This window comes from Erinaceus europaeus, chromosome 3, assembly GCF_950295315.1.
Source record: "Erinaceus europaeus chromosome 3, mEriEur2.1, whole genome shotgun sequence".
Classification (NCBI taxonomy): Eukaryota; Metazoa; Chordata; class Mammalia; order Eulipotyphla; family Erinaceidae; genus Erinaceus; species Erinaceus europaeus.
This window is the reverse complement of record NC_080164.1, coordinates 116044345-116070326: the sequence shown is the minus strand read 5'-3', so window position 1 is coordinate 116070326 and position 25982 is coordinate 116044345. Positions and strand designations below refer to the sequence as shown.

The following is a 25982-nucleotide window of genomic DNA, read 5'->3' as shown; positions in this document are numbered from 1 at the left end:
AAGTGATTTGAATAGATATTTGCATGATGTGTGCTGCTTTTACTTTAATTGCCTTGGGATGTAGAGAAAGCTAGAAATATCTGTTTGGCTTAGAGGATACTATTTAACCTCTGTTTCCAGATGTTTTAACATCTTCAGTCTGTGAATACAAATGGGACTAGAGTACTCAGATGTATGTCATTGTTTCTTTTTATTATTATTATGATATTCCTCATTTGCATGTGTGAGCTCTTGGATCCTCCCAGGAATACTGTGAGGTATGAACTACTACTACAACATTTTACATGAGCTGTGAACAACTATAACCACCATTTTACAGAGGAAACAAATGCTGATCATTAAGTTCCCTCAGAGGGTATCTAGCTGTTCCAAGGTGGGCCAACATTTAGATCCAGGAGCTCATCTCAGAACCGAAGGTCTTACTGTTATTTCACATACCATGGGTGTTTCCTTCTTGCTTTCTGAAACAGGACCTCATCTTCCATTTATCTGGCACCCTTCTTAACTGAGTTGGGTCTCTCCTTTTCCCTTCCTTCCTCTCCTCTCCTCTCTCCTCCTCTCTCAAACCTTCCCCTCCCCTCCCCTCCCATTTCCTTCCTTCCCTTTCCTTTTCTTCTTTCTCTTTTCTCTTTCTGTCGCCAATGTCTCTTTCCTTCCCTATTCTTTCTCTCCCTCTCCTTCTCCCCCCCCATGTATCTTTCCCTTCCTCTTCTCCCTCCATTCCTTCTTCCCCTTCTCCCTCCCTCCCTTCCTTTCTTCCCTCCTGAAACATAGAGGCTGAGAGAGCAGGAGAGTAAGGAGACTGGGATAGAAACCAGAGCATTACCCTGGTCTAGATAAACACCCTTGAATATAGATTCTGCAGCTTATTTTCTTTTTTTTTTTTTTTTTTCCTCCTCCAGGGTTATTGCTGGGCTCGGTGCCTGCACCATGAATCCACCGCTCCTGGAGGCCATTCTTTTCCCCCCTTTGTTGCCCTTGTTGCAGCTTCGCTGTGGTTATTATTATTGCCCTTGTTGATGCAATTCGTTGTTGGATAGGACAGAGAGAAACGGAGAGAGGAGGGGAAGACAGAGAAGGGGAGAGAAAGACAGACACCTGCAGACCTGCTTCACCGCCCGTGAAGCGACTCCCCTGCAGGTGGGGAGCCGGGGGGGTCGAACCGGGATCCTTACTCCGGTCCCTGCGCTTTGCGCCACATGCGCTTAACCCACTGTGCCACCGCCCGACCCCCTGCAGCTTATTTTCTTAACGCCTGTCTCTACACACACTCTCAATACTCCCCACGGCTGGATGAGAACACAAGCACTTTCCTATTCTTTGCATCTTTTCTCCTTCTGGACCCATGCAGCAGAGATATGATATGACAAAATGAGATGAAGTACCCAAATGTGCTCTTTTTTTCTGCCTCCAAACCCAGTACATTTCAAGTTAGATCAGTGGGGACCTTGCATTTATGTACTTCATTATAGATTTTTTTTTTTTTTTGAGGCTACTGGGCAAAGGGATGTTTTAGAAGAGACATCTATAAAATTTCTGTCCATGAAAAACCAAGAGGAGGAGGACACACAATAACTAAGAAACAAGTAAAGTGCTCTCCTCGAGTCTTGAAGAACTAACCAGGGTCAAAGAGTCTTAAAGCACAAAAGTGAAATTTTAAAAACACTTAAAAATATTTATTTATTTATTTTCCCGTTTGTTGTCCTTGTTTAATGTTGTTGTTATTGATGTCGTTGTTGGTGGATAGGACAGAGAGAAATGGAGAGAGAGGAAGACAGGGGGAGAGAAAGACAGACACCTGCAGACCTGCTTCACCGCCTGTGAAGCGACTCCCCTGCAGATGGCAAGCTGGGATCCTTACGCTGGTCCTTGCGCTTTGTGCCACGTGTGCTTAGCCTGCTGCACCACCGCCCGACTCCCACAAAAGTGAATTTTATGATAACTGTTTTTAATGTTTCCATCCTCCTCCATTTCACTTTCTTCCTTGCTATACCTCCGTAGTAGAAAAAAAATAATAATAAGGTGCAATTGTAAGTTATAATATCATGACTTTTTGCCTTTTAAACTTATTTGGAATTATAAGACACTAGACACCTGTATTACCAAAGAAGTTACAGATATCCTTGAGAATGATGATAAAAGACAAAGGAGCCTTTAAATCACAATTCAAACAAAGAGATCTGTGCATATGCATGTTCATAGCAACATGCTATTTGTAGTAGCCTAAACATGGAAGCAACCCAGATGCCCAATGACACATGAGTAGTAAACAAAGTTGTGGAACATATACACAGTGGCATCCTACTAAGTTATTAAAAATGATTTCCCTGGGCAGACGACCTTGCCAATGTGTCCTGGAACTCCACCTCCTAAGAGCCCTACCCCACTAGGGAAAGATAGAAACAGGCTGGAGGTTTGGATAGACCTGTCAGTGACCATGTCCAGCAGAGAAGCAGTTACAGAAATCAGAACTCCCATCTTCTGCACCCCATAAAGATCTTTGGTCCTTGCGTCCAGAGGGATAAAGAATAGGGAACCTTCCAATGGAGGGGATGGAATATGGAATTCTGGTGGTGGAAATTGCATGGAATTGTACCCTTCTTATCCCACAATCGTTATTAAATCACTAATAAAAGATGATGAAATGGAGTTGAGCAGTGGCACACTGGGTTAAACGCACATACTACGAAGGACAAGGACCTGCTTAAGGATCTGGCTTCAAACCCCTGGCTGCACACCTGCAGGGAGTTGCTTCACAAGTGGTGAAGCCAGTCGGTAGGTGTCTTTCTCTCCCTTTCCTCTCAAATTATATCTCTGTCCTATCAAAAAAAAAAAAAAAAAGCTGCCAGAAACAGTGGATTTGTAGTGCTGGCACCAAGCCCCATCAACTGGAGGCAATAATAATAATATAAATAAATAATTATATTTTAAAAAATGATGAAATAATCTCCTTTGCCTCATCTTGCATGGAACTTAACTGAGGCCAACCAGAAAGAGAAAGATGAATGCCAGGTGCCCTCACTTATAGGAAGAACCTAAGGAACAAAAAGAGAAAACGGCAAAAATTGGACTAGGCACAGTCTGTTGTAGCAAGGTTGCTTGGGGGTGAGGGAGATGAGTGGGCACTGAAGACCCACAATGGTGGTGGAATTTATGTGCTGACATCTATCATGGAAGGTTGAGAAATTGTACCCACATGACAACAACTGTCTTGTAAATCATTATTTCCCTAATAAAACAGTTTTGTTTGTTTTTTAAGTTGCAGTAACAGCTGTTTTTCCCTACTTCATCTGGGGGACTAATGGTACAGTTGTTGACTTACAGGTATCACTCTTCACCTCCCCCTCATAGGTGTCTACAAGAATTCCACCCCCCAACCTAGGTCCTTTTGCAATATCAGGCACTAGGACTTCAGAAACCCTCCCCTCCCACTCCCCTCCCCCCCAGTCACACAGCTATTTAAGAAGTTTTTCTACTGTATATTCAGAAAGGAAACAGTAGCATCTCAGCTCCTCTTGTTCTTGTGTGGTATGAAACTCATTTGCCTTGGAAAGTTTTTCTTTTTTTCCCCTCTACCCTGTGAATGTTTGCACTTTGAAAGACCGTATTCTTAATTTAGATGGCAGCTGAGCCAAATAACTTGGCATAATTACAAAAGAAACCAAAAAACCCCAAACAGTGTTGATGTTAAAGGAAGCTCATCCACTCTGAGGGCTGTCATCATTCAACATCACATGTTTCACAGGAGCAAGTATTTCTTGTAACAACTCCAAGGTAGGACTTTTACCATCACTACAAAAGGCAGGCTCAGCTGCAGAATCTAAACCATGGCATTTTCATCAGGTGTTTGTCATTCATTTATAGTTTCCACACCCCAGATCAAATTAAGAAAGTAGAGATTTTTTTTTTCCTTTTTCTTCTTTTTTTTTTTTTAAACCATAGGCAGTGCTGTCATGCTACCTAGTAATATAGTTGACTACCTCCTCTATCAGGTTGCCAAGGGAACAGAACTAGAAAATGAATTGAATGTCAAATTCTGCAGGAGAAAGAGAAAAGATTTTATTAACCCTTTCTCCACATACACTGTGTTTCAAACTATTATTTATTAGATTAAGTAGGAACAAAGAGAGCTGTGAAAAAGTAATGGGACTATTAAGGTTCCTAATTGATCTGAGTATATCACATTAAAAGACAAATTCAACTTCTGTTACAAAAAAAAAAAAGCAAGCCTGTATTCCACTTTGTATCAGAAAATTATTTTAAATAAATCAGCGACCCAACAAGATCTTCCAAAGAGATGATCCATAGTAATATGAGAAGTTGTGGATTATTATGTGAAAGGAAGTGATCTGGACTTAGTTCTGAATTCAGCAGTTCTTGCAGTTAGCTTTTATTTTAATATTTAAATAGCAAGACATAAACACTTGAAAAAAGATTATATGTTTTTCCCCTGTGTCATGGAAAATGTATGTGTATGTTTATTATATATGCTATTTGAGGCATATATCAGAGGTGTTGTCTTTCTTGTTTTTTTTTTTGGTAGTATAGTACATTTCTTTTAATATGTTTTATTATACTTTTTAAAATAAAGTAAGTCCCTTTGCTGAATAGTAAGTCCTGTGAAAATAGTAATCATCTGTGTATCTTAGCATTATAAAACCTATGTAGTATTCTGCACAGAAAATGCCAATAACATTTGTCGAATGAATGAATGAATGAACTAATGGAAGGATATGGCTATCATGCATATTATAGCAGATCTTATTCTGGACAAAATTATCTTTTCTAAGAGGTATGAAGTTTAATTTTTGTATTGAAAGCCAATTTTTTTTTATTTAAGAAAGGATAAATTAACAAAACCATAGGGTAGGAGGGGTACAACTCCACACAATTCCCACCACCTAATCTCCATATCCCACCCCCTCCCCTGATAGCTTTCCCATTCTCTATCCCTCTGGGAGCATGGACCCAGGGTCATTGTGGGTTGCAGAAGGTGGAAGGTCTGGCTTCTGTAATTGCTTCCCCGCTGAACATGGGCGTTGACTGGTCGTCTGCCTCTCTCTTTCCCTATTAGGGTGGGTCTCTGGGGAAGCAGAGCTCCAGGACACATTGGTCGGGTCTTCAGTCCAGGGAAGCCTGCCCGGCATCCTGATGACATCTGGAACCTGGTGACTGAAAAGAGAGTTAACATACAAAGCCAAACAAATTGTTGAGCAATCATATACCCAAATCTTGGAATAGTGGAGAGGAAGTGTTAGGGGGTACTCACTGCAAACTCTAGTGTACTTCTGCTTTCAGGTATATATTTTGCAGTAGTTTATGGATACGTGTGAGCATATGCTCTCTCTCATAGAAACTGGTGTATATCTAGGTTTTGGGACTTTGTTAGAAAGTGAACCACCTGGGATGGAATTAGAGTATACTATGAAAGGAAAGGTCTCTCCCGAGTAATGAAGCTCAAGGGTTGTCATTCCACACGTGAAGTCTCTGGACACAGTTTGAGGTGAAGCATGTTGAGGTGGCAATTGTTGTGTTGATTAGGTTGCGATCGGCAGATGCAATATTATTTGATATGGATTGGGAGAGGCATACAGGAAAGTGGGCCCTATCCAAGGATTCCAGGACTGGGGGAAGTAGGGGCTCTATAGTGGAGATGTGAGGTTCCTGCTGTTTTAGGGTTCCAAAAGACAATCGATAGTTAATGTTATCATCACATTACTTGGTAATTGGGTTAACTTTGAAAAGTCCTTTTGTTAGGGTTTGCTGTATAGTACCCAGTATCTCGTATATACCTGTGCTATTGGTTGCTTCTGATCTACTTGGTCTAGGATTTTGAGAGAGTCTGCATATCAATTACACAGCCTATATATTAAAAAGATTCAGTTTGTGTTTTGAAAAATTTCGAGACATAGAATTAAATTTACCCCTCTCGTATTAATTAACTAGTGATTTATATGACTACATTTTGCTAGGAGTGTACATAAACACCATTCCCACCACCAAAAGACTGTGATCAATCCCTCCCACCCACTCCCACCCCCCACTGGCCCAGGAAGCTGCATGTCTACCCCTCACCACAAGGTTTTTACTTTGGTGCCCTACTTACAATTTGGTCAGGTCCTGCTTTTAGTTTCCCTTATTGAAAGCCAATTTTAAGATCATTATTTCCTTTTAAAGATAGTCACTTAGTGATTTACATTAATTTATACAAATGTATATAGTTTGTGATTTGCATATATTTGTGCAGTGAACTGCTATGGAAAATATTCGTACAGTGAACTACAGGGAAAAATCTAGGATGACTTAGAAAATCCTTCTCAGTTTCAGTATTTTTTAAGATATTAATTTATTGATTAAAGAGACAGAGAGAGAGAGAGAGAGAAACAGAGCATCAGTTTGGTATATATCGTGCTGGGTATTGGATTGAGAACTTCCTGTGTAAGTGTCCAACACTATCCACTGAACTGTTTAGTGATCTTTTTCATGTTATCTTTGAAATCCCTACAAAGCAATTTTTTAATACTTATTATGAAATTCAATTTAATGAAGAAATAGCTTTTCAAACTCACTTTTTGGATGAAAAGTGTTTGGTTCCTTCAAATATATTCCTTATATTCCTAGGAAACGAATTGCTGAATAGGTCCATTTCTAGTTTCTGAGAGCTCTCCAGACTGCTCCCTCCACAGGGGTTGGACCAACTTATATTTCCAACAACAGTATAAAAAGGTGCCTTTACCCCCACAACCTCTCCACAATTTGTTCTTGCTATCCTTGCTGATGTGTGACTTTCACATAGGAGTGAAGTGGTATCTCATTGCCTTTATTTGCGTTTCTCTGATAATCAACGACTGAACATTTTTTTCATTTGTTTGTTGGCCTTTTAGATCTCTTCTTTGGTGAATTTTCTGTCCATATTCTCCCTATTTGGATGGGGTTTTTATTGTTGTTGCTGCTGATTTTGGTGAGCTCTTTATATATTTTGTTACTAGCCTTTTGTCTGATATATAGGATTAAAGATCTTTTTTTCCAGATGGAGTCTCTCTATTTGGATGGTGATTTCTTTTGCTTTGCAGTTTTTAAATTTGATGTAGTTTCTTTGGTTTTTGTTTTTGTTATTGTTTGTTTTTCTTGAGATTGGACTCAAAAAAGGTTCTACCATCATTTTCCCCCTAAATAATTGATGGTTTCTAATTTAACATCCTTAAATCCTTTAAAATCCTTGATACATTTGGTGTTTTCTTCCTTTGTGTGGTTCAGTTTCATTTTTCTGCATGTTTCAACTTAATTTGATTTCTTTCTCATTGCTCTGTTTCTTTACCTGAAAACCGAAGAACATAGTGGTACTTTATATGGTTGTGTGATCACTGAAAAATGCAAAATGTTAGAAGATACTGCTGCTGAAAAATGCAAAATATTAGAAGGTACTGCTGCATAATAGCCATATAATTACCAACTTGCTGTACATGTAACAAGTCTTGGAAGTAAAACTGAATCTAAGTTGTCATTTTTCATTTTATTGTTCATTCCATTATCACTGACTATATGTGTGGTATATATTTAAAAGTTAACTAGAATGATGTGCATTTTATCCAGGCCACATTTCCCCTAGTGTTTTGAAACAGGGCTGCTTTCTCACTGACATGATCCTATTACTCAAATTTATCAGATAATGGGTTCTGATTGATGGTTTTAGTTTGTAATCATTAGTGACTTGGAAGGTACTGGTCTTAAAATTTTATCTCTATGGATTTATAACAGATAATTCACTATTCTGGGTCATTAATGACCTAACAAGTATTAAAAATCACTGTATAATGTCATTGAAAACCAAGGGCAAACGCTAGAAGAAGAAGAAGATTGAAAACCAAGGAGACACTTGCTTGGTCGACCTATAGACAACTCACTTTCACACTATATAGATCTCTTGATGTGTTTTGCATGATTTTCTTGGTTTCATAAAATATAGATTAATTTTCCGCATTCATAGCATCATTCACCTTCACCGGGCAGGTTAAGGCATGTTATTGTACTGAATTTAGAAAAGACACTTTACAGGGGGCTAGGTGATGGTGCACCTGGTTAAGCACACATATTACAATGTGCAAGGACCTGGGTTCGAGCCCCTGGTCCCCACCTGCAGGAGGAAAGCTTCATGAGTGGTGAAGCAGGATGCAAGTGTCTCTCTGTCTCTCTCCTTCTGTTTCCCCTTCCTTCTCATTTCTCCCTGCCTCTTATCTAATAATAAAATAAATTTTAAAAAAAGAAAAAAAAAAGAAATGGGGAGTCGGGCCGTAGCGCAGCGGGTTAAGCTAGGTGGTGCAAAGTGCAAGGACTGGCGTAAGGATCCGGGTTCGAGCCCCCGGCTCCCCACCTGCAGGGTAGTTGCTTTACAGGTGGTGAAGCAGGTCTGTGTTTATCTTTCTCTCCCCCCTCTGTCTTCCCCTTCTCTCTCCATTTCTCTGTCTCCTGTTATTATTGACATCAGTAACAACAATAATAACTACAGCAACAGTAAAAAACAAGGGCAAAGTAAATGAAACAAAAAGGAAAATAAATAAATAAAATAAATTAATTAATAAATTAATAAATAAAATTTTAAAAGAAACGACACTTTACAAAAGATTTATAGATATGAACTAAATTAAAACCATGTGAGTGAATGATTGTAGTAGGTTGAAGGTTAACGTCATGGAAGGAAGTTTATACAGAGCTTCAGTTCTCTTTGGGACTACCAAGTGTAAATGTCTGTGAAAGAATTTGATTTTTAGGTCTGAAATTCTGAAGACAAATTTGGAATGGAGATCAAAGTATTTAGGGGACCAGTGATGGCTCACCTGTTAGTGCACACATGTTACAATGCACAAGGATCCAGGTTTGAGCCCCTAGTCCTCACCTCTGCAGGGGGAAAACTTTGTGAGTGGTGAAACAGTGTTGCAGGTCTCTCTCTCTCTCTCTCTCTCTCTCTCTGAGTGGTGAAACAGTGTTCCAGGTCCCTCTCCCTCTCCCCCTTCCTCTCTCTCTCTCTCTCTCTCTCTCTCCGCCAGAGCACTGATGAGTTGGTTTATAGTGGTGGTGGGGGATTGAACCTGGACTTTGGGTCCTGAGGCAGGAGAGTCTCTTTGCATAACCATTGTGCTATCTACCCTTGCCCCACTCTCTTCCTCTCTATCACCCCCTTTCCTCTTGATTTCTGGCTGTCTCTATCCAATAAATAAAGATAATAATAAAAACTACAAATTAAAAAAAAGACTTATAAGTATTTAGTAGCTAATTTAAATGAGAGAGTTCAGATCATGACAGTGAATGGAATTTCTTAGAGAGGATATGAAAGAGTCTGTGGAAGACAAATTAGAAAAAACTAAAAAAGTCAAGGGTTGTGTAGAGGAGGCTGCAAAGGAAGGGAGAAACTAAAAATTAAGAGGTAGGGGAGAAACCAAGAGAATCTGTTGTCCTCAAGTCAGATATCCATTTTTTTGACAATTGATTTTGGAGTTATTCCTTTGAGTGAGATGTTGACATAAGTATGTGAACACAGAAGAAGTATGTGTTTGCAATTAGAGACAGAAAATATGAAAAGTCAAATATAGATCTTCTTAAAAGAAGATAGATATGAAATATACTAGGTTGTCAGAAAAGTCATGATGTATCATTTTTGCATAGAAAAAAATACATCATAACTTTTCTGACAACCCAATAATAAAGCATAATAGAATACTGAACATTTATGGGAGGAGACTAAATATATAATTTTAAACTAGGTTCCCTGAATATATCCTTCAGGACAAATGGATACAACTGAAGATAGTTATGCTTAGCAAAGTAAGTCACGAGGTAAAAAAAAAAACAAGTAACAGTTGGTTCCCCCTATATTTAGAATACAGAGCACTGAAACACATGAAATTACAGAAAAAATATTTAAACTGCATCTGAGACTTTTTGAGAGCTGTACTGGCCATGTTGTGGGGGAGGAGTAGACACAGAATTGTGGTGGTGGGTGTGGTATGGAGCTATATGACTGTAATCTTACAGTATTGTAAACCATTGCTAAATCACAAATAAGTAAGTAAATAAGTAAGCTCGTTTGGGTAGAGAAAGAAGTTCTTTGACCATAGAACTGAAGAAGGTAAAGGGAGCTTTTGAGAACAAATACAGTAATCCAAATGCTTCAGACATGTTAGATAAGAAGTTGATTGAAACATTTCCAGTTGATTCTTGAAATACTGAGTCAGTGTTGAACTAGGGAAAAAAAAATTAGATTTGGTTGTGAGGGGAGAATGCTTCCATTAGATTTCTTTGGATAAGTCAATAAATACGTATCGAGGAAAGACAACAAACACAGTGCAATTATGAAGATAGATGTAGAAGTGATGTATTCAGACACCTAGGTTAATAGGAGTTTTGTTAAGAAGCGTTTGTAACATTTTTGTACTGGAAACTTGAATATAATCATGGTGTGCTTGAGCTGGCACAGGAGAGGTTAGGCATTTGGTCTCAGGAGTTTATTAGTCTATTAGAGGAAATAGCTGAAGACATGGAAAACTGAGGAGGCACTAGAATAGGCATTTTGAAATAATACCTGTGCTGGGATAAAAATAAATACTGAGTTGCAAATAAATAGCTAGCTTTGAGAGGAAGCAAATGAGAAGTATTTTCTCTATGGAAGAAGGAATTCAGGTTATCTATTAAAGATGGAGATGTAGATAGTGAGGTTACAGGGCTTAGGGATGATTTCACATAGATGATGCGGGACAAAGAATTCAGAAATGATTAGGCCTGCAGAACAGTGCTGAGCTTCCAGGTGAAGCTTGAGTCCTTACATTTTCCACACTCTTCATCTTTATTTATTTGTTTTTTAAATTTTTTATATATAAAAAGGAAACATTGACAAAACCATAGGATAAGAGGGATACAACTTCGCACAATTCCTACCACCAGAACTCTATATCCCATTCCCCTCCACCTGATAGCTTTCCTATTCTTTAACCCTCTGAGAGTATGGACCCAAGGTCATTGTGGGATGCAGAAGGTGGAAGGTCTGGCTTCTGTAATTGCTTCCCCGCTGAACATGGGCATTGACAGATTGATCCATACTCGTATACTCTCTCTCTCTTTCCCTAGTGAGGAAGGGCTCTGGGGAAGCGGGGTTCCAGGACATATTGGTGGGGTTATCTGTCCAGAGAAGTCTGGTCCGCATCATGCTAGCATCTGGAACCTGGTGGTTGACAAGAGAGTTAACATGCAAAGCCAAACAAATTGTTGACCAATCATGGACCTAAGGGCTGGAATAGTGCAGATGAAGAGCTGGGGGGGGGGGGTCCTCCATTTTGCAGATAGCTAGTAGGCATGTTTTAGTTAAATTCCAAAGGGCCTGTGGCTATACTAGGGTTTTTTGTTATTTATTTTTTTTCCTTTTTCTTTTTGCCCCTGAGCCTGATATCTGATATGCCAGTGGATCCAAGTTATTGTCTGGGGAGATGATGTCATGGCTGGAAAAAGGACCAGAAAGCTGGATCAGGGAAGAGAGTATCTACCTAATATGGCAAAGGGGTATAAATATTGTTGACTGTAAATCCCACTGATTTGATGTCATCTGGACCCCATAATCAGCTTAGGACCCTATGTGACCTCTGCATCCCTCTAGATCTGAGCTCACATTCTGTGGTCATGAGTAGGAACATTGCATGCTGCCCCAGTATCAGGACCCATCTTCCTCAGGTGTAGCATAGAATATGTTGTCTACCCTTCCTTCGGAGGATGGAACATTCTCTACTGTTGTTGATCCAAGTTGAGGGCAAGGTCCTAAGGGGGGCCCACCAAGGGGTCTGTTGTGTTGTTCCTGATGGAAATGAACGGTAACAATGGAGAGAGGGATTTATTCAAGATCTAGGCCCATCAGGTCTGTTTGGGAATCTCAGGACTCCCCTATTAGGGCCCCAGCTGGTGGAATGGCCTGATAGTGACTAAAGAGTCATCGTTAAAGTATGCCAGTCTCTCGCCCTTATTCAGCTTTTGCAGTCCTTGCTTTGATAAGGATAGCTTTGGAGTGAGCAAGAGAACCCAAAACCTAGATATAGACCAGGTCCCATAAGATAGAGCATATGTTCACATGTATCCATAAGTTAGGGCAAAATATATACCTGAAAGCAAATATACACAATAGTCTGTAGTGAGTCAGTATCAAGTTCATAATGAAATAGTGTCTATACTTAGACTTAGATACCCTCCTCACCTACTTCCTATTATAGTTCTCTTCATCTTTATGATTATGCATTTTGTCTTCTCTCCAGTATGCCTTATCAGTCTTGGCAAAGAAGAAAAATGAACAGATAGCTGAACTGATTCATGCTTAAACATTTTCCTGGCGTAGATGAGAGATTTGGTGGATCGACCTGTCAATGCCCATGTTCGGTGGGGAAGCAATTACAGAAGCCAGACCTTCCACCTTCTGCATTCCATAATGACCTTGGGTTCATACTCCCAGAGGGATAAAGAATAGGAAAGCTATCAGGGGAGGGGATGGGGTACAGAGTTCTGGTGGTGGGAATTGTGTGGAGTTGTACCCCTCTTCTCCTATGGTTCTTGTCAGTGTTTCCTTTTCCTTTTTATAAATAAAAATTATAAAATAAAAAAAGATATTTGGTAAATGTCCATCTGAAATAGTACTTATTTATAGAAGATAGAATAAGTTAGACTAGGCTGATGGATTAGGATCAAATGAAGTGATTAAAGGGTAGAAGAGAAGATGAAATGGGTGTGAAAGAAATAGAGATATAGGAGGATATGATTCAATGAATTTGACATTGGAATTTATTATTTCATATATGGGGCAGTTTTGGATAATATAAAGCTTAACCTGATGATGTCTGGAGAGAACTGATAGTGAGTAATAAATGGAACTGAGATGAATTAAAACCAGGAATGGATTTATTAGACTAGTAATTTTTGTAGGGATTAAGTTTACCAGGGGTTATGGCATGGATTAAGAGGAAGATTGTGAACCAGGTTGAAAACATTGCTGAATCAGTGGAAGGTTGTAATGAAGAAAGGGAGATAAGAAATAGATTGCATAAATTCTATAGGAAGATTTTATATTTGAGATATTCTGTAAGCATCAAGTAGTGTAACTAGGAAATGGTATATAGATTCAATTCAATATTTGTCCTTCTGTACAGTAAGCTAAGCTTTAGTTGATTATTTTTTTGTGTCTGTCATAACCCAATCTAGCTTAAACAGATTCCTTAATTAACCGGGCTTTGTTTCTTTCAGTTATAACATATATATCTATATTATGCTGGGGAAACAGCATAACAGTAATGCAAAATGCTTTCATGCCTGAAGCTCTGAGGTGCCAGGTTCAATCCCCAGTACCACAATAATCTCAACAGTGTCTGTGTGCTCCCTCTCTCTCTCTCTCTCTCTCTGGCTCTCTCTCTTGCTCTCTCTCAGTCTCTCTCCAGTGAAAAAGAAAAACAAGTTACAAGGAAATAAATTATTAGGAATTAACCAAAATACCAATTTCTTGACTGTGTATGATTACACATATTCATACTAATACATTTTTTTCACATTTTTCTACATAAAACTACACTGTATGAAATGATGTTTAGAATAAAGGTAGGAGAGTGACCATATGGCCAGATACCTATTATAAAAATACCTATAGTAATTATTAAGGTGGAATATCATGAAAGTAAAATGGAATGTAAAATAGAAAGCTTCATATATCCAATGTTATCTTTCTGAAAAGTGATTTAAGCTTTATTTGCTTATAAAAATCTAGTAATTTATAAGATAAAATAGTTGTTCTTTTTGTTATATATGTCCTATTTCTATGAAAATCAAGAGTAGGAATTTTTCTCTTAATTTTAGTTGTACTATGTGCATTTAACCTGATGAGCCACCGCCTGGCCTCTAATTTTAGTTGAATACTTTGTTCTCAGATTAAATACAGCAGAAACATAATGCTGGTAATTTTGGCCAGTTTCAGACAGGATCATGTAAGGATGGAAACTTCTTTAGCTATAGTTCTCTCATTGTGATCAACTGTATTATTTAGATTGGGGCAATTAAAATAAACATACAAGGTATATTTTTATTCATCTTTCAAGAGGATATGTAAGCTACTGGCATATTTATATACTGTGATGAAGACACTGGTACATTAAGTCCTTAATATGGGAGATTAGTTGATTGTAGAGATAAGCCATTGATTCTGTCGCTGTCCAAGATTTGATGAGACTGACTTGTGGGCAGGCCAAGAAGGTTGCTAAGTGGCTACAGTTCATTCCTTGTATATATGAAGCCCGATTATGATATAACATAAACCAGAACAATGCTTCTTTCAACATCTACCTCTGTCTTTACCTTTGTCTCTATCTCATAATTCAACAAAAAGATCATGAAAACAAAGAACTACTTGTGGGGGAAATGCCCTGGTTCTAGTGCCTTTGCAATATGAGAGATAGTCAATTATAGAAAGGACTGTCAAATGCTTCTAGATGTTTAATTCAGCAATACTGCACCTGCCTGACCTTGTTCTCTTCCCTTTTCATTTGTTCTCTCCATTCCCCTCCTTTACATCTTCTGGCACATTTTTTTAATTGAATAATTATATGTTGAGAACTAAATACACACCAGGTACTGCTTGATGCTATGAGTACTTAGGAGAGATGTTTTTTTTCCACCTTTAACCTACACATTCCCCTATGGAGGCAATTAAGCTAAAGAGCTATCTGAGATGAACACAACTTTAAGATCTCAAGGTGGTGCTGGATATTCAAGAGAGAAAATGTACTTCCTGTTTTGGAACCTAGCAAAGCAGAGAAGGTCACCATCCCACCCCTTCACCTGAAAAGAAAACTTTGGTCTTGATAAACTTTTCTAGTCTTTTGTGATAAGAAAGCATTAGGTAGGGAGAAATGTTATTTTTTTAAAGCTAGTCAGATAGATGTAACATTTTCCATTTGAGCTAAGAGTATAGTTTGAATTGGATCTATAGAAGAGAGCTCCACAGAGCAGATGGGCTGGGCTGTGTACTGTCAGCATGTCCGAGTCACACTGAGAAATAAAGGAAGCCGTTCCCCTTGAAAAATGTGTTCCTTTGCCTCTATCTTAAAAGTTCATGTGTACTAAGCAATGATATCAGCAAGAGGGAGAGATGTCACAGACAGAGAATTGCCATATCAAATCCCATTCATACTCTCCATTCATTAGTACAAGGAAATTTTTTAAAAATTTAGATACTCAACAAACCGGTGCAGGTGCATTTGGGTTGGAACCCATGTTGGATTGCCATCAATAAACTGACAACTTGCAATATCCTAGGCAAAACTGAGCCAGAAGGGTTTCTTCATTTCTTTACTCTTCACCTACCCTGCTCTCTACCATAGACAGGTATTCATTTTTTTTTAATGACGATCCTTTTATTATCACTTTTTTCCCCCCAGAACATAAGAATCTGAGAATATGCTACAATGATTATGCCATTCTCTTTAGTGATGTTACTCAGAATTTATATCTTTTCAAAGGAAAACTTTATTCTTGGTATTTTTAATAGGGATTTATAAGACTATAAGATAATAGGGGTATTTGCTTATTTATTCACTTTTGTTGCCCTTGCTGTTCTATTGTTGTAGTTATTATTGATGTTGTTGTTGTTGGATAGGACAGAGAGAAATGGAGAGAGGAGGGGAAGACAGAGAGGGGGAGAGAAAGATAGACACCTACAGACCTGCTTCACTACTTGTGAAGCGACCCCCTCCTTCAGGTGGGGACCCGGGGGCTTGGACCGGTATCCTTCTGTTGGTCCTTGCGCTTTGCGCCACATGCGCTTAATCTGCTGTGCTACTGCCCGACTCCCTATAGGGGTATAGTTCTAAAGCACTACTGTCACTAAATTCCTGTCCCCCCCCACCCTCCACCATAGTTCTCCCAAGGTCTTAGATATGTGTTGACTTTTTCCCCCATTCAAGTTGATGTGTTTGAATTCTTTAGATTCTTTATATGTCTGAAATCATCTATTAGTTGTCCTTCATTTCCTTACTAAGTTCACTAAGTACAGTCACCTCCAGTTCCATTCATTTCTTCCCAAAGGACATAATATTGTCTTCTTTAATTGCTGAGTATTTTTCCATTAGTTATGTGAAGGAATTGCATTTGAATGTTAGTTTATGTTCTATTACAGAATAAACACGACTAGGATAAGCATCTTGTGTTTTGGGTGAATAATTACTGTGTTCATTTTAGGGCCTTAAAATACTTTAACATTGAATATATAGGTGGCTATCTTTCCTTGGTTATTTGAAAAATCAGATTTTTAAAAAAATTCTAATGTGGGAGTAACTATAGTGATGGACATTTCTTTCACTTCTATGGGCTAATCGCTGGATTGATTTCAGTGAGGGAAATATTGGAAGATTAGCTCAAAACAATACTTCAGCTGCATGATTGAGCTAACTTCTCCCCAGCTATGATTTCCACTGTTACAACATTGGCCACAAAGGGGAAAATAACAGTTTTCTCCACTGTCAATCATCATGTCCCCTGGCTGTGCTATGGATCATGACCATGGGTGAAATTCATCAGCTTGGCTCTTTGAGAACGTGTTTCCTTGACGCTAGTACATAGTTAAAGCCCCAGGAAGCATTGTCCATGGCTTGTTTACAACAATGGTTAAGCTCACAGAAAGTATGTGATTTATTTCTCTTCTTCTCTCTTTGCTACTTTTTCTATTCCATAATAATAAAGCAATTAAAGACAGGAAATGCTAAATGACTCCTTTATGAGATTTAGATATAATTTAATTAGAATCTACAGAGATGACTTGACTCTCCAGAGCTGAGTAAATGTCAGCATTTTCATTTTTCAATTAAAATGTCTTTGGACTTTCAGGCAATATTAAATGTAGAAGTACAGCTCAGTAGAAGAAATAAGAGCTACTTTGTATGTTCTACTTCACTCAAGACTGTAGAATCTCCATCTGTTAAGGCTGTTTAAAATAGAATAGAGCTTAACTGTCTGGGATGTTTAAATTCTCTGGTGCATGTGCTTAAAGTGTTCACAGGTACAGTATAAGGACCACTTTGAAAGTAGCAATTTGTCCCTGTGACTTCTGGAGAGATATGTCTATTTCAAACTGTAGTTTGGACAAACGTATTTATATAATGCTTGATCACATCCTTGAAAATGTTAAAAAAAACTCCTATAAAAATTTATGAAGATTGGGAGTCGGGCGGTAGCGCAGCGGGTTAAGCACACATGATGTGAAGCACACATGATGTGAAGCACGAGAACTGGCACAAGGATGTTTGTTTGAGCCCCCAGCTCCCCACCTGCAGGGGAGTCGTTTCACAAGCGGTGAAGCAGGTCTGCAGGTGTCTATCTTTCTCTCCTCCTCTCAATAACAACAGCAACATCAATAACAACAATAATAATAACTACAACAATAAAACAACAAGGGCAACAAAAGGGAATACAAAAATTTATGAAGATCAACATCCTAATGAATCTAACTGGATGATTTGCTGTGGACAAAACCTTCACAGGTCAGTTCATCAGTCTTCTTACTTACCTTTTTCCAGCTACTGATGACTCACATATGAATGAAATCCTCCCATAGTTCTTTCACTTCCTGTTTCATCTACCACAATCACCTTTTTAGGATCAGACTTGTCTTGAAAGACACCATGGTACTTTTTTAAAAATATTTTTTCTTTATTTATTTTACCTTTTGTTGCCCTTGTTTTTTTTTTTATTGTTGTTGTAGTTATTATTGTTGTTGGATAGGACAGAGAGAAATGGAGAGAGGAGGGGAAGACAAAAAGGGGGAGACAAAGATAGACACCTGCAAACCTGCTTCACTGCCCGTGAAGTGACTCCCCTGCAGGTGGGGAGCGGGGGGCTCAAACCGGGATCCTTACACAGGTCCTTGCGCTTTGTGCCACATGTGCTTAACCCGCTGTGCTAACGCCCAGCTCCCCCCCATGGTACTTCTTTAAATGGCTGAGTGGCAGTTCATCGAGTAGATATTCCACAGCTTCTTCATTCAGTCAGCTATTTATGGACATGTAGGTTATGTCCACATTTGGGCTATGGTGAGCAGTGCTGATATGAATGCTGGGTACATACATCCTTTACAACTGGGATTTTTGAGTCTTTTGGATAACTGCTGAGGAGTGATATTGCAGGATTGTAAAGTATTTAATTCTTTAAAAAAATCCTCCTAACATTTTCCATGAGAGCTGTACTACTTTTATTTTTCCCCACAGTGCACCATTTTTCTCAAAAAGCTTTAAGAATTTTATTTTTCCCTCCTAACATCTTTTTGCTGAAGAGGGTGGCCACATGGATGTATTCCTATCCAGGTGAGAGAGTGGTGTCTGAAAAAATTCCACTTTCTGAGTTAACAGTAACCAGTTTGATGTATATGGGTCTACCCCGTCTTCTTTCCCTTGGTGGTGAGGATACCATGGCCAGGGTTCCAGCAGCCATCTTGTGATGCTGAAGTGCCCCACACAGAAGAATCATGGAGACATTGCCCTTATGTAACTGAGCCTTTGCATGAATGCCAGCAGCCACCCACTTCCAGATGTCTTTTAAAAATGACAAAAATAAACTATTTATTTTAGCTGCTGCTAAGATTCATTATATGTATCTGAAAGCATATGGCATATAGTCACACAAGATGAAGTCCTGGTTTAGCTATGAGTTTCTCTTCATTAAGGAACTGACAGGAGTTGGAGGTTGAAATAGTCAGGGGAATTTTCTTGGGGCTCTTTAGAACTTTTCTCCTTTGTTATCTGAATGTAGATTAGTTGCACATCCATTTATACTAAACTCTACTCTTGAAAAATTTTTTCCAGACCTAAAGTTTTTTCTGAACTTGACTGAAAATGCATATTGTCAAAAGTGTCTTTATTGATTTTTTTTATTTATTAAAAAGGTTAAAATAGGAAAGGGTGTCTACTTCGGTGAGTAACAATATTCATTGTATGAGTTTGTGCTTTCTTTGTCATTATGTCATGATGAGTTTCAAATTTTAATGGAAGGGTAATTGCTTGGAGAAGCATGTGCCTGACTCTTCATCTACCTGTTTTTCCCAAGTGTATATATTCTCCCATTCTTGCAGCTATATAAACCAACTATAGACAAAATACCTAAAAATTATGTAGAGTCTAATTTTTTTTTCTCCAGGATTATTGCTGGGACTCGGTGCCGACACTACAAATCCATCACTCCTGGCAGCCATTTTCCTTCCTCTATTTTGTTTGATAGAATAGAGACAAACTGAGAGGAGAGGGGGAGGTAGAGAAGGAGAAAGAAAGACATCTGGGGACCTGGTTCACCACTTGTGAAGCATCCCTTCTGTAGGTGAGAAATGGGCTCCAACCCAGGTCCTTGCACAAACCTTGTACATAGTACTAAGTGTGTTTAAATGAGTGTGCTGCTACTGCTCATCCCTCAGTTAGATTTTATTTATTATTTATTTATTTTTCCTTATGTTGCCCTTGTTGTTTTTTATTGTTGTTGTAGTTATTGTTGTTGTCATTGTTGGATAGGACAGAGAGAAATCGAGAGAGGAGGGGAAGACTGAGAAGGGGAGAGAAAAATGGACACCTGCAGACCTGCTTCACCACCTGTGAAGTGACCCCTTTGCAGGGGATCCTTCCACCGGTCCTTGCGCTTTGTGCCATATGTGCTTAAGCCACTGCGCTACACCTGACTCCCCTCAATTAGATTTTCTTAAGATAGAGACAGAGAAGGAGAGAGAGAGAGTAGTAGGGTAGAAGAAGTCTAGAAAATCCATTTTAGGTATGTTCCTGTGGGCTTACAACTATAGTAGTTTTGCTTGAGTTGGTAACTAGCTTGAAATTGCATAAGAATATTGTCTGAGAGAATGGTGTCAGAGTAGAGAAAAAGGGCTAGAAAGTTGGATTAGGGCAGGGAGTTGCTCTTCTTCTTTAAAAAAAAAGTCTGTGGGAAAAAAAGTCTGTGGCTAAAATTAACTATTTGCCTCCACCCACCTGATCCAAGGCATATATTTATTAATATATATATATATATATATATATATATATATATATATTACCAGATGTAACCTCTAAGTCCCTATTGGTCTGAGCTTACAACTCATGGTCACAACTGGTAACAGGGCTATCCCTACCATCATTGCTTTATGGTGAGGACATGGTTCTGGGAGAGCCCACAAGATGTCGTTTCTTATGGAAGCGGCAAGTGGTGGTGGAGAGAGGGATCCTTTAGAGGTCTAGGCCCATCAAATGTGTTTGGGAATCTAGGGCCCTGTATGCTGAGGTGGTGTGATATTGACCAAAAGGGCCATTATTAAGTGGGCCAGTCTCTTGCCCTTATCCAGCTTTTGTAGTCCTCTCTTTATCTGATGATCTTAGACTTTCTCTCAGTTGTTTAGACATTGAGTAACATTTGTGAACCCAGCAGAGTTAGGTTTTTGGGATCTGTCTTCTTTGGGTCTTTCTGCTAGACTGCGCAACTAATTTGGTCTAAGTCCAATCAATTAGAGAATTTGTGATACCTTCTTTAGGCTCTTGAACCATTATTGAGCACTTAGACTTCGAGTTATATAATTGCTCCCTTGCTTATAGATACGTGTACACCTGTACCCAGTACCCTAAACCCTAGTCTAATTTGATATCTGGTAGTCCCATGTGTTAGGAAAGGTCTCACCAGATTTAAAGAGTTGTGAGCTTGACTGCTTAGGCTTGGTATCTCTGTTTATAGTCCACAGTAGGAATTCAGTAGCGATTTGGTGAAGGCAACAGAGGTGGTATGGTGGTAAGGAATCATAGAGAAAAAATATCAAGAAGTATGGGCATAGTCCTAAAGGTACCAGGACTAGGAGAAATGGGGATCTTGATAGCTTGTTTGGAGGTTCTAGCAGGGGAGTGCAGCTACTCGTATACCTTCGACCAAAGACTGGTCAGTCTCTATTCTGGGAAGGCCGTTCTCTTTGACCAAGCGTGCAGCTTCGGGAGGGACATGTAGTGGTGAGGGAGAAAGGGGACACCCACCTAGCCAGCCAGATCAGCCGAATCAACCCTGGCAATCAATGGGGTGACAGATGTCATAGCCAGATTGCCCTCACATCCGAAATGGGGATCTTAATGAGAATGCAAGGTGTTTCTTATAGTCTTAGAAAGAGTTTAGAGTATCAGTAATAATTATTATAACCAGATTAGTTGGGGAGTTAGTTTTCTATGGTAATCCAGTAGTTAGTATCTATATTAATATACTTGACTCACTATGCTTTGAATCCTTTTAGTGGTATCTGAACAGGTTGTGAAGAAACACACTTGCTGCTTTGATCCCTCTCCTCTAGTTTTATGTTTCATTAGTTGTAACCAAGAGCCATAAAAACATGTTCAAGGGTGGGTAGGATAGTTCACCTGAAGGGTGCCTGCTTTGCCAGGAGCACTACCCAGGCACAAGTACCAGGTATATCATGTAGGTTGGCACTGGGGAAGCTTTGGTACTCTGCTGTCTCTCACTTTCTGTTTCTTCACCACCAATGACAAAAAAAATTGATCCAGAGCTTTGAAACCCTAGTGGTGCCCAAACAAAATCAAATCAAACCAGGTAGATGCATCTCCCACTCGTATGGCATTTATTTATTTATTTATTTATTTATTTATTTATTTATATTGACACCGTGGTTTTCGCTGGGGCTTGATACCAGCACTACAAATCCACTGCTCCCAGGAGCCATTTTTTCATTTCTTATTTTTCTTTTTTCTTTTTTTTCTTTCTTCCTTTCTTCATTTCTCTCTATTTTGTTTGATATGTCAGAGAGAAATTGAGAGGGAAGGGGAAGACAGGGAGGGAGGGAGAGAGAGAGAGAGAATGTGAGTGAGTGAGTGAGTGAGAGACCTGTAGCACTGCTTCACTGCTCACTAAGTTCCCCTACCCCCCATCTCAGGGGCTTGAACTAGGATCTTTGTATTTGGTAATGTGTGTGCTCAACACAGAAGGTGCCACCACCCGGCCACCTTACATGACTTTTAGACCAGTGTTTCCATAGTAATTCTTTCTGTACTGAAGCATTAATCATGAAGCATATATATTTTTTATTTTCTTTTTTAATACCTTTTATATATTTATTCCTTTTTGTTGCCCTTGTTTTATTGTTGTAGCTATTATTGTTGTTATTGATGTCTTTGTTGGATAGGACAGAGAGAAATGGAGAGAGGAGGGGAAGACAGAGGGGGAGAGAAAGATACACACACCTGCAGACCTGTTTCACCACATGTGAAGTGACTCCCCTGCAGGTGGGGAGCCGGGGCCTCGAACTGGGATCCTTACACCAGTCCTTAGGCTTTGTGCCACATGCACTTAACCGCTGGGCTACCACCCGACTCCTGAAACATATTTTTATTAAAGAGTTACTACTTCACGCTGGCTGTTCTAAATGTCCCACAGGTAGCAGTGAATCAGAAGTCAGCACTGAAAGGCAGTGAAGTGGCTCACTTGGATAGTGTGTTGCTTTGCCATGTCCATGACCCAGGTTTGAGCCCAGCCACTAGCACATTGAAGGAACCATTTATGCTATGGCGTCTCTTATCTCTGTCTCTGTCTTTCTCTCTTGGCTATCTTTATCTGAGAAAAGTCAACATTATCTGCCATTGTAGAACTTAGACTTTAATGGGCCAGGGAGAAGGAGGATAGAATAAGGATGAAGGGGAGCCAAGGAATAAACAAATGAATAAAATAAATCGCAGGTGTGCAGACAACAATGCTGTGGAGGAAATGGGGAGTCAAAAAGTGAGATTGCTGTAACTAGGGTAGACAGGAAAGACCTGCACTGCTTGACTTCAGAGAGAAGTTCAGCAGGTGCCTGGGTAACTAGTTTCAGATTACTGGAAGAGCACTCACTGGAGTGAGTGAAGAGAGAACAAATAGGTATGTGATCCAAGAGACCATTGTGGAGGCTTGGGGCTTCATTATGAATGACATCAGAGCCATTCCATATTTTGACCAGTAGAGAGATGATGGTCTAACATTTTAGCAAGTGTCCTCACTCTGTGACTATGTTTCTCCACAACTGAGACCCCTGCCACGTCAGGCTTAAGAAATTCTAAATGGAATCTACCTACTCCCTTTGATCCTGCCATTTCTCTAGAGTTCCATTTTACTTAATGGTTTCACTGTTCAGCTGCTTAGCTCTTCTCTCTGAAACCCTTCAGTTGGCAAGTTATGTTGATTTTTACTCTACAAATGTATCTCCCTTCCTATTTCCCAACTACTTGTGCACTTCAGGCCATTGTTCTGAGAATACTTCTTTGCTTTCTTCCCTTTTGAAGTATTTTGAGTGATACTGATTCCATTTTATGCAAGGTTGTTAAAATATGTTAAAAATATGAATCCCTCACAATGTTCTCCTGTTTAAAACTTCTTACTTAGCATTATTAGCTGTTTTATAATCTTTTTATGAGAGAAAGTCATTGACATTTGCTATCAAGTCTTAAATTCCTCACTATCCATTGTGACAGCAGTTATATTTATGAGAATTCATCAAAAGGAAACAAAAAAGCAGTAATATTCAACTATTACACTGGGAAATGTATTTATGCAAGTAATGATTTGTAGATGTATAGAGTAGGAATAAGTTTAGTTAATAGCATGAGCAGTGCTTGTGCTTTCTGATAAAACACAGGTTTATCTCTGTACAATGGTAGAAAACAAGTGAGAATTATTCTGTCACCTGAAAATTAAGTATGTGGTATTGTGTGATAATTGAAAGTATTCCTGAAAATCTTTTCATTTTGTTGTTGCTGCTTCAGCCTGACTTTTTCTAGACACGAGAAGGAGAAAGAGACTGTGGGGTGAGTGTGATGGGTGTGAGAGTGGCGGGAGTTTGAGGGAGGCAACACAACCTTAAAACTTCCCTCAGTGCTCTGGGGGCCAGACTCAAGCCTGGGTCATGTTCATGGCAAAGCAGGCACCCTCCTCTGACAGCTATCTGACTGCCCTTATTGCAAAAAATCTTAAAAGAACATGGAAACTTTATGTGGAAGGGGAAGGGGGAACATAGCAAGAGCAAATGTTTTATGTTGTGGGGTTTCAACTTTATAAAAGCAAATACGAAGAGAAAAATTAACAAAAGGACAAAGATAACAATGGGTATAGAGTCATATGATACTTCTTCCATTTTTTAAAGCATTTTTGTGAGTATTGTTGCTTAGTAAAGAGGGAAAAATTGGAACAATCTTATCTTTATCTCTGCGCAACTTGTCACATGGGTTTCACTGCAGTCAGGATAGGCCATGGCAGCCACATCTCTAGGCCTTTCCTCCTGCTTGTTAACACTCAAGGCTGTGCTTTCTACCACCACCAGTAACAAAGAATGTATGTAAGTAAATAATGACAAAGAGAAAAAAAAGGGAAAGCTGTATTTTCATTACTTATTCCATAATATATTTTGATTTTTTGCTTTGGGGCTTCATACCTGTATGATTCCACCACTCTTGGCAGACTTGTTTTTCCTTTTATTTCAACTAGCAATGGGGGGGGGGGGAGGAAGAGAGAAAAGATATACCACAGCATCATTTGTGATTCATAAAACTTCCCAATGCTATGCATGGTGTTGTGTGGTGAAGGAGGTAGGGAGAGAGGGACTCAAACCCAGGTTCTTGCACATAGTTAAATGTGTGTTTTACCAGGTGAGCTATCTTCAACTCCTTGTCATGTTTTTAATGAACCTAGAAAAGTAGAGCAGTGGATTGAATGAAATAAATGGTTGAATTAATTTTAAGATATGTACTTTGTGCTCAGGTTAGCAGGACAGTTGTACCCCAGCCGGAAAGCAACCTGAGTACTTATTAAAGCATAGCCAGCTAGGTAACAGGTTTCTTTCTCTTTTTTTTTAAATCTTTATTTATTTATTGGATAGAGACAGCCAGAAATCCAAAGGGAAGGGGGTCATAGAGAGAGAGCAAGATAGAGAGACACCTGCAACACTGCTTCACCACTTGCAAAGCTTCCCCTCTGCAGGTGGGGACCAGGGGCTCAAACTCAAGGTCCTTGTGCATTGTACCATGCATTCAACCAGGTGCATCACCACCTGGCAGTTTAAAAGAAATTTGTTTTTAATTTCTTTATTGAGGAATTAATCTTCTACATTCTACGGTAAATATAATAGTTTATACATGCATAACATTTCTCAGTTTTCCATATAACAATACAACCCCCACTAGGTCCTCTGAAGGACCTGTATTCTCCCCCCCCCACCCACCCACCCCAGAGTCTTTTACTTTGGTGCAATACACCAATTCCAGTTCAGGTTCTACTTTTGTTTTCTCTTCTGATCTTGTTTTTCAACTTCTGCCTGAGAGTGAGATCATCCCATATACATTCTTTTGTTTCTGACTTATTTCACTTAACATGAATTTTTCAAGGTCCATCCAAGATGGGCTGAAAACAGTGAAGTCACCATTTTTTATAGCTGAGTAGTATTCCATTGTGTATATATACCACAACTTGTTCAGCCACTCATCTGTTATTGGACACCTGGGTTGCTCCCAGGTCTTGGCTCTTACAAATTGTGCTGTTAAGAACATATGTGCACACAGATCTTTTTGGATGAGTATGTTGAGTTCCTTAGTATATATCCCCAGGAGAGGAATTACAGGATCATAGGGTAGGTCCATTTCTAGCCTTCTGAGAATTCTCTAGACTGTTCTCCACAGAGGTTGGACCAATTGACATTCCCACCAGCAGTGTAGGAGGGTTCCTTTGACCCCACAACCTCTCCAGCATTTGTTGCTGCTACCTGGTAACAGGTTTCTGACCCACAATCTGCCAAGCTCTGTTCCATGGACTCCTGAAGTGCGTGCTTAACCTATTCCTGAGACAGCCTGATAGTTATCCAGTACTTGTAATTCCAAATTTCCTGGTCTAACTCAAACCTGCTTAAACTTGGTGCATAGAGATCTCTAGAACTCAAGACCTCAAAG

General features: G+C 39.3%; 1 protein-coding gene across 14 annotated transcripts in view; it reads left to right on the top strand.

Annotated features, from left to right (window-relative positions):
- Positions 1–25982, top strand: part of MAPK10 (mitogen-activated protein kinase 10) — a 302017-nt gene that overhangs the window by 114942 nt on the left and 161093 nt on the right. Inside the window, exon 1 of one of the 14 annotated variants that reach the window (XM_060187758.1) lies at positions 3621–3774. The exons of the other annotated variants lie outside the window; for them this stretch is intronic. The gene's annotated coding sequence lies outside the window, so the exon portion shown is untranslated. Of the gene's footprint in view, positions 1–3620; positions 3775–25982 lie in introns of those variants that run through there. 14 annotated transcript variants of the gene reach the window in all.